The sequence below is a fragment of the Melitaea cinxia genome, chromosome 23 (genome assembly GCF_905220565.1).
Source record: "Melitaea cinxia chromosome 23, ilMelCinx1.1, whole genome shotgun sequence".
Taxonomy (NCBI): domain Eukaryota; kingdom Metazoa; phylum Arthropoda; class Insecta; order Lepidoptera; family Nymphalidae; genus Melitaea; species Melitaea cinxia.
The window spans coordinates 5,175,118-5,189,005 of NC_059416.1; positions in this window are offsets into that span (position 1 = coordinate 5,175,118).

Genomic DNA, 13,888 nt, shown 5'->3' on the forward strand with positions numbered 1-13,888 from the left:
AAATACGAGTATATGCTTTCCTACGAAAAGCGTTTTCTGAAAAAATATTTTTACTCAAGGGGATTATATATAACTACTAGCTGTGCCCGCGGCTTCGCCCGCGTTGAAATCAGTGTGTCACAAAGTTTTCCCGACACACTTCCAGTTAAACTCTCATTATAATCGGCTTAGCCGTTCCGTAAACCTTCCTCTTGAACCGCATGAAAATCCGTTCAGTAGATTTTGAGGAAATCGATCACATACACTTTTGGGGACTTTGTTTTATAATACACTAACTGTTGCCCGCGACTACATCCGCGTGGTTATGAAGATATGCATTACTATTAAGATGTTTAACGCATTTTTTTTTTATTTCAGTCACTTGAAATGCTTATCACACTGAGTAACTTTTTAAAAGGCACAATTTAGTATAATTTAATATGTACTTGTTTTTATAAAACCTCTCTATACACCACATTTTCACATATATATTCTATACACCACATGGTCACGGAAGATCAGTTCTTCCGTGACCATGGCGCATGCAACTGCGCCGAAATATCGGAGCCTCAAATACAAAAAGGTACATGGTATAAATCCCGAAAAAACGAATTCAAATAATGTTAAGAACCATGGAAATTTAAAACCACATTTTTAGTTTTATTTTCAGGCTGCAGCATAAATAACCTATCGACGAATTTATATAACTGCTGTATATATTTCATACAAACTATCAACCCCAATTAAACCCCCTTAGTGGTGGAATATCGCTAAATCTCTCTACTCTACTACTATTATCTACTAACTATAATCTACCTCCCTGCCAAATTTCATCTTTATCCATCCTAGATGGATGGACCTTTCTCTTTTATATATATAGATTACGATGTATTATTTGGACACCTCCTCACCATCTATAGAGCATATATTTTAAATTTCAAGTCTCTTACTTCAAAGACATAGAACTTTCATACAAATTTCCAACCCCCGTTTTATCCCCTTAGGGGTCGAGTTTCGTAAAATTTGTTCTTAGCGGATGTTTACGCTCTATAAAGAACCTACCTATCAAATATCAAATTTGTAGCTGTTATAGTTTCGGGGATTTCGTGATGAATGAGTCAATGTACCATCCCCCGTTTTAACCCCGAAAGGGAGTTGATTTTTAAAGATACATTGTTTAGAGACCTCCTCACCATCTATGGAGCATACATTTTAAATTTCAAGTCGTTTACTTCAAAAACATAGGACTTTCATACAAAATTCCAACCCCCGTTTTATCCCCTTAGGGGTCGAGTTTCGTAAAATCCGTTCTTAACGGATGTCTACGCCCTATAAGAAACCAACCTGCCAAATGTCAAATTTGTAGCTGTTATAGTTTCGGAGATTTCGTGATAAGTGAGTCAACCTACCATCCCCCGTTTCAACCCCAAAAGGGTGGTTATTTTTAAAGATACATTATTTGTACACTTTCTCATCATCTATAGAGCATACATTTTAAATTTCAAGTCTCTTACTTCAAAAACATAGGACTTTAATACAAACTTCCAACCCCCGTTTTACCCTTTTAAGGGTCGAGTTTCGTAAAATCAGTTCTTAGTAAATGTCTACGCCATATAAGGAACCTACCTGTCAAATATCAAATTTGTAGCTCTTATAGTTTCGGAGATTTCGTGATGAATGAGTCAATCTACCACCCCTGTTTTAACCCCAAAAGAGAATTTATTTCTAAATATACATTATTTGGATACCTCTTCACTATCTATAGAGTATATATTTTAAATTTCAAGTAGCTTACTTCAAAAACATAGGACTTTCATACAATCTTCCAACCCCCGTTTTACTCCCTTAGGGGTCGAGTTTCGTAAAATTCTTTCTTAGCGAATGTCTACGATATATAAGGAGCCTACCTGCTAAATTTCAAGTTTGTAAGTGTTATAGTTTTGGAGATTTCGTGATCAGTGAGTCAACCCACGAACCCCCGTTTTAACCCCAAAAAGGAGTCGATTTCTAAATATACATTATTTGGACACCTCCTCACCATCTATAGAGCATACATTTTAAATTTCAAGTCTCTTACTTCAAAAACATAGGACTTTCGTACAAACTTCCAACCCCCGTTTTATCCCCTTAGGGGTCGAGTTTCATAAAATTTGTTCTTAGCAGATGTTTACGCTCTATAAGGAGCCTATCTGCCAAATTTTAAGTTTTTAGGTGTTATAGTTTCGGAGATTTCGTGGTGAGTGAGTAAACCTACCATCCCCCGTTTTAACCCCAAAAGGGAGTTGATTTCTAAAGATAGATTATTTGGACACCTTCTCATTATCTATAAGGCATACATTTTAAATTTCAAGTCTCTTACTTCAAAATCATGGGACTTTCATACAAACTTCCAACCCCCGTTTTATCCCCTTAGGGGTTGAATTTCATAAAATCCGTTCTTAGCGGATATTTACACTCTATAAGGAGCCTTCCTGCCAAATTTCAAGATTTCGTGATGAGTGAGTCAACCTACCATCCCCCGATTCAACCCCAAAAGGGAGTTGATTTCTAAAGATATATTATTTGAACACCTTCTCATCATCTATAGAGCAACATTTTAAATTTCAAGTCTCTTACTTCAAAATCATAGGACGTTCATACAAACTTGCAACCCCCATTTCACCCCCTTAGGGGTCGAGTTTCGTAAAATCCGTTCTTAGCGGATGCCTACGTCTTATAAGAAGCCTACCTGCCAAATTTCAAGTTTGTAAGTGTTATAGTTTCGGAGATTTCGTGATGAATGACCTTTCGCGTTTATATATATTATAGATAGATAATTATCGATGGCCACTCAATCAGAGTCGATCATATCGATATTGTAGTTTGAAAATTATATTTTTTTTCAATTTTAATTACAATTTACATCAAATTATAATCTTTGTATTTTTTTGTTACATTTACAATTAATTTACAATTGAAATCAAAGATTTGTAGATATCCTAAATACACACATACTACTACTTCTTTAAATATTGTGGTCAAATTATTGTACAAAGATAATTTGTTTAATTATATTATTATTATCAGTGGCGTATTTTAAGATTCAGGGCCCCGGGTCATTTTTATTTGCCGCCCCATATATTTAGGGAAAAGGCCAAAGCAGCGCATGTGTTAAGAAAAATTATCCATTTATTTAGAAAATTTTCGTCGGATTTTTTTTAGATGCCTTTGATTTCACAGGTGAGAGATTAAAAATCAACAATTTTTTTACATCTCTAGTACTCGGCCTACGCCGCCATTAACAGGATATCGCTTCGGGACATGACCCTTATGACCCTAGGGTAAAACGTCCTTGATTATAACATTAGATACAATAATGTCATATTTTATCATTTATTCAAGGATTAAGTTAGCTAAGCGGTTAATGAATTGGTAGCTATTTTTAAAAAGAGCTTAAGCTTTCACTTTTTATTCAATTATATGTTACTCAGTTTTTCCAAAACAAAAAAAAAAAAAAAACAAAAAAAAAATTCTTACACATTCACACGAAATAGGAATAGGTAATATATTACGGATGTGCTTATGTTTAACTTTCTGCACCTACATAGCTTTCGTGGCAAACAAGTGTAGAATGAAAACTAGTGTGTTCACATTATACGACATTGCTCAACTCCATTACACCGCGTCCAGCGCTTTGTTTTCATCATTTGACCTTCTTCATTCCATATATAAATACGACCTGTTGCGATTGTTGTTTTTATATTGATAAATTTTATTTCGTTACATTCTCATAAGGGAAGGGAAGCAATAGCATCGTGTAATGTGGTTTATGGTTAATCATGAGGATAAAATTCTGAAGTATGTACCTATATATTATGTCTATATGTGTATGTATATTAATTACAGCAGAGTGTATGAAGTTCTCATTTATCCAGCGCTTTAAGCGCTATAGGGTAGATATTTGTAGACGTTTCTGTTACAGTGTATGGAAAATACACTTAATCACCAGAAAACAGATGAGTTATCTTTATTAATCTGGATTCATAGTAAAAATTTAAAAAATCGTATCATTTGGCAAAAAAAATGTTATTAAATTTAAAAGGTTTCAGGTGTGTTTTGGTGTCGATTCAAAATCAATGTAAAATCTGATAAGTATCTCTCTTGAAGTTAAAATCAATATCTAAATAGAAGCTATAAATATTTTGGTGAAAGCGGTTCTCTTTGTTTTACAGCGTAATCTACTTTAAATAATGGTAAGGTTCTCCACTTAGTTAGGTAAGCCTGTGGATGCTTTCCGTGCCTTTTAGGTACCTAAAATATTTTTTTATTATGTTTTTCAGCTTTTATATATTATATTATTTTATCAAGGGATTATAACATCAAAAACTTTGGAAATTCAGGTTCATCAACACATAACAAACGTTATATAATTATACATATAGGCATACCTTCTGTAAAAAGTCTAAGACAAATATAGTTTGTTTATTCGGTACAGTTTCGTCTGTCGCTACAACCTCTTCATCGCCAGCGATACATAATTTTTAGCAATAGATAATTTTGAAATTATAAATATGTTAATTAAATCAAGTGTACTTCCAACTTACAAGTACCTCGGATTTTAAATGCTTACATTTGACAGAGTGTAAGCTACCACTCCAAGATAATAATGGAAACCTTATATTATTTAAATATATTACTAAGTTAACAAGCTATAAAAATTAACAATGTATTAGGAAAAAAAAATGAATGAAATCTAAAATATTTTTAGTGCGTGTAATTTTTTTTTTAAATGCTCTAGAGTGATTTGATTATCACAAAAAACAACCACATACAAAAAGCGATAAAATATATAAAACAACCGTAGATATAAACTGAACAGAAATCTTTTAGAAAATAAGTCTATTTTTATTACAATGCTCCCGTATCAAAGTTAATCAATTTAGAAAATTAACTTTTCTCATTATCCCGCTAAACGTGCTTCAATTTTACAATTTGCCTGAGTTTGAGTTTCAAAGGTATTTATTTTAAATACTTTGTTACGTATGATTACGTATTATTACGAATTAATAAGTTGTGACTTTGTGACTCTAATTTTATATAGCCTTTAAATTTTCTCATTATATGATATGATTTTTAACACAAGTTAGAATTTAGCGTATTCGAAGAATAAAGCGCAACTTATTCCAATACTGTTTCATTCCGTGAACAAATATGAACAAATCATATTAAACATTCCTATTTATAAAACTTTATACACATTTACAGTATAACTATATTACATAACTATTAAGAACAATCATTCGACTGTTCTTTGTCACAGCTCGGCATCATGTTCGCTAGATTATTGACTCCTGTTATTTGACAACTTCAAAAGATAAAACCACGGCCTTAAGTACCGAAGAGGTTATTAAGTTCTCGTGATACCAATCAATTGATAGTCTTATTTAATGACAACGAATAAACAAAATATTTATTTAATTAAAAGAAAAAATAATGTAATCTGGTAATTAAATAGTTACTAAAACGTATCAGGTGTATTGGTAATTAAAATAGGTGATAGAAATGCGTTTGTTGTTTTCTAATGTTTACGCGAATTTAACTTATTACAATGAAACAACTTTTTCAGTTTTTATCGCGGTTTATTAAATCGTTAAATGTTTGTAAGTTAAATGCTCGACGTCTCGGATACTTTGCAGCAACCATGGTCACGGGAGGACAAAATCCGTCCAAAACCCTACTACTATTTCGATTACATTTAATTTCTTTTGATCATAAAATATTTATGTACCTATTTAACATAGTTAATTACGTAAATATTTCTATTTACGTAAGTTAACAATTTATTAAAGAAGATGCTTATAGTGTGTAATTTAAGCGTACGGTTCACCTGATGCTAAGCGATTACTATAGCTTATAGACGCCCAACACCACCACCAGAAGCATCGCAAACGCGTTGGCGACCTTATCCCCAATTCTCCCCAGGAGCTCTGGTCAACTTACTCACCAACAGGAACAAAATATTGTTTGGAAACAGTATTATTTAGCTGTGCTGCTCCATATTTTGAGCAGGAAATTTCCTACTGTGGCCTTGTTCAGTTAAACTTACGTTTTACTTTAGTTAGATAAAATAAGCTTTAACATTATTTAGATGAAATATGCTTTATATTTTGCTGAAATATCTCTTAAGAAAGATATTAGAAGATTTTGTGTAATGCAAACATATTTAATATTAATTTAATGCTGCAAATTTATAACGAGAAAAAGTTAAAGACTATAAATATTATTGATATTTATAATCATGTGATGTCATCTACATTTACATTTAATCCAGTTAATTAGAAAAATATTATACATCACTAGCTGTACACTGCGCGCGTTGCTACGCTTTTTTTTTCTTTTTTTTTTTTGGTCTTACCAACTCAGAAATCTTTGTGGACTCATCCACAATACTTTGCTGAAGATATGACATACATGATCAAATGCATAGTTTACGATCTATAAAGGGCATACAGACAAACATTCATTTTTATACATATCGTATACTCAAAAACCAACGGAAGCTCATTTTATCACCTCCTAAACCTTCATAAATAACTTTAGTCATTAAATAAGCTATTAACGCTTCATCTATCGGCTTAAGAGCCATTTCACAAAAATCGGTAACAATCCGCGAAATTGTAATATTTTGACGTCGCTAATCTCAGTGTTGGATGCAATAATGTATTTTATATTCTTGAAATATAATAGAGCAACCTTTGTTGTAGTCCATAGTCAGATCAGAATTTTGATTTATATTATGTGTATAAAATTATTAACCTTTTCATCAGCCTCCTCCCTGGGTAAACGGTCGCAATGTATACTTTGAAGTCCTACTTTTCAATAACCTCTACGTTGAAACCATTTTAAAAAAATATCATAATATGTGGAATATAATTTTGTTGTCCACTATCATAGATTTTTATTCCATTTGTATCTCTATTAAACGATAAAAAAAATTTAAAGTTACGAATATTTTCCAAATAAGTACAATTTTAAAAGCGATATTTCTCTTAGAAAACTAAGAAATTTTAACGAACTATCTTCATCAAAGTAAACTTACATCATTAAGGAATACAAAAAAAATAATTAAAAGATGTAATTATTTTTAATACATTTTATATTAAATAATAAAAAGATAGTATATATTGCCACGCATCAAGCCCGGTAAATCAGTCGAGCGCTAGCGCTCTTAGAGGTAAGATCCACGCCAAATTCTGCGCAGCCGTCTCTTTCGCTCACACGCGCCAAGCGCCTGTTGTTATAGCGGATAAAACGCATTTGATACTTTCATAATAAAATATAAATAAAATAAACATATTACGAAAATGACTGCAAAATAATATAATGATAATTTCTGTAAACAAATGTATAATTTAATTTTCTTTTCTCACACTATCAATACAAATAGGCATTTCAATCTGTTTGTCTTGTTATTTGTTAATTAATATGTTTGTCGGTGTCGATGTCATTAAATGCTTTTTTATTCATATCGTAAATATTAGATTCATTCGTAAACTGAAAAAACTAAATCAGTTTAAAAAAATTGTTTCATAAAATTGATTTTTTAAATTTTATTTTAAATTTATTGACTGTTGTTATATAACATACTTGAAATTTTTAACAAATTAATTATGTAAAAAAGATTTTATACCATAGTTATAATTTTTATTATACATCAGAAAATGATCACGATGGTCTTTTGGTTGTCACACTATACGTACTAGCACAAAGATCGCGCGGCTCGTACGACTCGTGCGATGCGACCAAATTTACCTAAACTTGCAGAGCGTAAAATTGTGAAATGGCTCTTAAATCAAGAGCCATTCATTGAATATTTTAAATTCTTCCTGACGTTCATCGCCGAATAATCTCACCGCATTAATTGCATTCAGAAATAGTCTACGTCAAATTAACGATCAAAACGGGTCAGTTTGCGTAACCATTAGGCGTAATTGATAGTACAGGATCCGATTGATTAATAAATCTTGTAAGGTTTCGTAGCTGAAATTCGATTTTATAATATCGAATATTTAAGCCATTTATGAAGATTACATAAGTAATTAAGGCTACTCTATTTTATTCTACTTTATATCATCCATTTTAAAACATTATTCTTTCTTTTTTTTTTGGACGAAGTCAGATTTTTTAATGCTTAATTAGAATATACACAAATGAAAACATTACAAAATCAATTAAAAATTTAGACCGGTGGATAATAAACCGGTAATACATAAGTATCTCTCCTTAATTTACTTATAGTAAATACTATATTGCGTTTCAATTTTATATACATGAAATTCGAAAATACTATTTTCTCGACTCATATATTCGACCTTGGGAAGCGATAAAATTTTATCACTCTTGTTATTTAGATATTTTGATTTGAAATTATTATATGTATATGTCAAAAATTAGCGGAACAACTATTAATACAGCTAGCGTTGTTTTTATAATAATAAAAAGTGATGGGGTCGCAGTCGATGTTAATAATAGTGTTTTGTATTTTTATGTTTTTTACTTTTGGTGATAATATTCTTAGACAGTAAGAGACAAATAATACAGAAAATGTAACATATAACAAAAATCCTTAGATTCAGACAACGCACCTTTACTCCTCTAATATTGCAGATGTCAATGGGTGATGGAAGTTATATAACAATGGCTTTGTTTGCTCCTTTGCCCTCTTCTTATAATAATAAGAAGTACAGATTTGTTTCACTATATTGTGAGCATTTTTTAGATTTAATTATATCTTATTATGTAAAAAGAGCTTTGAGTGTTTTACTTTACTCGTGCATGCCAGTAATGCCTCTTGCGCGTTAGGTAAGTCAACATTAAGTCCAGAAAGAGTAAATAACATATATACCCAGAATAAATCACAAATATTATTTTCTTTTTAGTACAAATGATATTAGACTTAGCTTACGTAATTTATAACATAACATATTTTAAACTATTGATAATATTTCCTCAAAATATTCTCTGTTCTATTACAGTAAGTAAAGTCGAATAAGAATTATATGTAAATAATTAATTTTAACGAATTATCTTAGGAAAATTCTAACACAAGGGAAAACTATTGAAACACGATTTAGGCTTTAACTTTAGATTTATTTAAAAAAGAAGAAAAAGAAACACACGCCTACTATTTAACTTCTATCGATAGTAATACATCTTGATAAAATATATCTTTGTACTAAACATTTAAATGTACTTGATTAGCTAAAACGTCTAAAATCAAGAAATCAAATAAATAGATATCTTAGTCTTACTATAATAACTCTAACGTCTTCAACATAAAGTTCAAAATGAGAAGCGCTTATTGTTGGGTTCTTTTTTAGAGGTAAATTTTACGTTCCATTCTTTATGAGCTTATCGTGCAGTCGTTAAACCATTGAAGCTCTTTAAGAAACAACACACAAAAACTTCAGGAGGATCAACGTTATATAGTTATACCTAAATTCTATATTGTATAAAAGTAATATTTACTCATTATTCTTATATGCTGTGTGGTTACGGTAGTAAGAATATAGCCACCCCGTCTCTTCCCGAGGGTGTCGTAAGAGGCGACTAAGGGGTAACACAGTTCCACTACCACCTTGTAACTTAAAACACCATCCAACTGCTAGCTTTAAAAAATACAGGCCGAAGACGGATAGCTGCGTCTTCGGCGCGACAAAGTCAGCCCTTGGTCACCAACCCGCCTGTGGACACATGAGTTCACGCCATTTTTGGCGCGAACTTTTGGAGGCCTATGTCCGGCAGTGGACTGTATTAGGCTGAAGTGATTCTTATTATAAGTATGTTATTTAGGTATAATTTTAAAATGTAGCTTTATATGCAACTACAGAAAAAAAGAATAATTACATTTTGTTGTATCTGATATTTAGAATCACATGCACTATTCTTGCTGCTTTAGGGCGCGTAAAGAACATAATAATAAAAAAAGTAAATGTCATCAATAAAATAATTCAAATTGACATTTGGTATCTCATTTAATGAATGAGATAAATTCAAATGAATCACATTCATTCTGTGTGGCTACGGTACTAAAGAATATAGCCACCCCCTCTCTTCCCGTGGGTGTCGTAAGAGGCGAGTAAGGGATAACACAGTTCCGCTACCACCTTGGAACTTAAAAAGCCGACCGGTGGCGGGATAACCGTCCAACTGCTGGCTTTGAAATACACAGGCCGAAGACGGGCAGCAGCGTCTTCGGTGCGACAAAGCCAGTACTGCGGTCACCAACCCGCCTGCCCAGCGTGGTGACTATGAGCAAAACACATGAGTTCACGTTATTTTTGGCGTAAACTTGTGGGGGCCTATGTCCAGCAGTGGACTGTATAGGCTGTAATGATGATGACATTCATTCTTTCGAATTTTGAATCATTAGGATTGAAGGCATTTGAAATTTTCAAGAATAGTTATTTATATTTGATGTCATACTGGTAGTGGCAAATTTAAATGAATGCTTATATAGTCGGTACACGTAACGTTTCGTACATTTATGGAACGATTGACGTAAAATAACAATCCATCAGGCGAATGACAAGCCACGAATGAATGACAACGAGCATCGAATGATTTAATGTTAGTGGAAACTGAAGCATATAAAAACATTACTCGACGATTGATCGCACTAAAATAAACTTTTGAAACAATTTTTTCGTAAGAACTAAATATAATATCGTTCAAAATTGTAAAAGCGTTTGAATGTTTAAGAAGTATTCTTAGAAGTATGAAAATTATTAAGATTCGTTTATATTACTCAATGCTAATAATAGATATTTATAATAGAAAGGTACAAAAAAAGAACTTAAAGCTTTACTAAAAATATGATGAGGATTGGAAAATAAATAAAAAAGCTTTACAATCTTACAGAACATATTAACGCACAGATATGCGTTTTTACAAGTATTTCACAAATATATTTTCATGCTATCTTACGAAAAAAGTTTAGGATTCAATAAAGTCGCTATTACTCATTCACGAAACGTAAAATGAAATTGACGAACCTCCATTAACCCAATTTTAAAAATCTTAAGAAATAAAAACCTGCTTTACGATATAATTCGCATTAAATTTCGATGCATAATTGAGAAATGTATTAAAAATCTTTAGATATAGAATGTGCCTCATATTTAAAAAAAAAATCGTCCATATTCATTCATATATTATGATATGCTTCATTGAAACACTGAGTCAAATGATTAAATATTATTTAAAAATTGCTTGAACCTTGGAATTAGCGCGTTCAAACAAACAAACCAATGTTTCCGCTTCGTATCATCATTAGCTTGAACAATTGTGGACAAACGTCAAGAAATAGATAAACTTTACAAATATTTGAGAGATTTCATATATCATAAATCATATCAAAAATATTTTGAGGAATCATTGAAGTATTCATTTTGGCGCCTAAATACTAATCTGAAAACGTCTTTATTGGATTTTAAGTACTTATTACTTACTGAATTAGTTCCAAAGAAAGTTATTGCCTATTTCAAAGTAACTCGACGTTTTCTTCCAGTCTAATCTCGACGTATATCCGATGACTTTTAGAGCGAATGCATTGATCTTTCCTTTTACCTTTGTAAGTGTAAGAAATTTAAGTATTAGGTATATATTTTGCTATATAACTAGGTCGACAAACAAGCGTACGGCTCACCTGATAGAAAGCGATTACGGTAGCTTATAGACGCCTGCAACACCAGAAACATTAGCAACGTCAAAGGTTTAAAATCTATTATTAAAAATACTTTTTATACACATCAGTAATGTCGTTTAGATTTTTACATCTACTTCAAAAAGTATTATGATGTTTTCAGGGCTAAGTTATTTGCTAGAAACGTGTTTCCTGAAAATAGTTGACCTCAAAATTCTCAAGCCTCAAAAAATCACTTCATCTTCGTTGATAAGGGAAAACGCTTTGAGGATCCTGCAAATATCTAAGATTATATTCTTTATACGCAGTTGAGCAGTGTGGCATTAAGTTTTAACCCTTCTCTTTAGTTGAACAAAAAGCATTTTCCGTCTAGCTGAATATACTATTATTACAGATTATGAGTACAGTAAATTCAATGATCTCAAAATCTTTGCGATTAAAACTCCAAATGCAACCAGTAAAACGCATAACACAAATCTGTATGTAGGTACATTACCTATATATCCTGAAGATTTTTGCAGTAAAAATTTCATTAAAAGGCATTTAAAAGCAATTTTTGTGAAAATTGAATACGATATTATTTCGTCCTCCAAAATAATTGTATTGTACCTAGATATTCAGGTTTACTTAATAGAAGATTGATCGCGTTGTCTTATCTCTTTAATACCTTATAAATCTCCGGCAGGTCACAGGTTATTGGAAAAACGAAGGGCTCGCCTTAACTAAACTGAAGTGAGTGACTCGCTATATTTAACCTTATTCAGCTTAATGTTATAAAATTGCGTAAACAACGACGGCTTACACTGTTTTACTATTAATATAAATTTGGTAATATACATAGTAGCTAAAAGATATTTACAAATTTTATTTACAAGCGAAAATTATTGTAGCTAACTATTAGCAACAACTATAGTAGTTACTATTTTTTCATGTGTTTTACAATGTGAAGCGTCTGTATAGGATTTCTATAAAAAAGTTAAAATTATATTATTATAGAAATAAAAACGTAGGTCAGATTAAAACCTTATTTATATACTTACCACCTTATAATTCTTATTTGTGTCCAAGTTATAGATACCCGACTAAAAATTAAATTTTTCGGTCTTTTAAGACTTATCGTTTATGGATTCTTCCTTGACCTAACATTGGCATACCTCATCTAACATTAGCTTTCCTCATCCTCAGGGATCTGTTCTCCCCACTAATCTTTAAATTGTTGAGCTAAAGTAGACTTTGGTGATAAGTAAAATCTTATAATAAAGCGTGACTCAATGTTGGTTAAGCATATTGCCTTTCAAAAGTGTATTTTTTCGATTAGTGAATACATTATTACTATTGGGTTTTAAAATATTATTCAATTTTCATTTCGGGAGACTATTAAGTCCTGCTCTGATCTATCTGCTCAATATCTGGAGCAGTCCAACTGGGGAAGTATCTCAAGCTTTCAGAAGATCATAGCTAAATAATACTGTTTTCAAGAAATGTTGTGTTTCTGTGGTGAGTAAGGTGGCCAGTGCTCCTATAGGGAGGGTTAGAGGTCAGCAATGCGTTTGCAATGCTTGTGGTTTTGTAGGCGTCTAAAGGCTACCATATCAACTTATTATTAGACCTACCTACCTTATATAATAAAATGTACAAGATTCCAGTAATTTCTGCGCTTACAGAATTACTGGTAATGAATAGTTAAAGTATGTGAAATAGGCCACTTTATAAAAAACCGATGAATTTTGCTAAATTCATTTGTTTTTAAAGATGATTATTTATAGAGTATTTACTTTGAAGAGTGTGCTCTCAATGAGCTTCACAGCGTTGTTCCTCTTTGTCTTTCTACAATAGAATGATAAAATACTGTAAATTAAATGTATTTCCTTTTTTGTATTATTTTGTTAGGTTAACATCTATTCCAGCTAGATATATTTGGCATCAAAAAAGTGACTAAATAATTATCTAGATAAACGCACTTCAAAATCATCATCATCACTTCAGCTTATCGCAGTCCACTACTGGACATAGGCCTCCACAAGTTCACACCAAAAACGTCGTGAACTCATGTGTTTTGCCCATAGTCACCACGCTGAGCGGGTTGGTGACCGCAGGGCTGGCTTTGTCGCACCGAAGACGCTGCTGCCCGTCTTCTGCCTGTGTATTTTAAAGCCAGCAGTTGGATGGTTATCCCGCCATCGGTCGACGTTTTAAGTGGCAGTAAAACTGTGTTATCCATTAGTT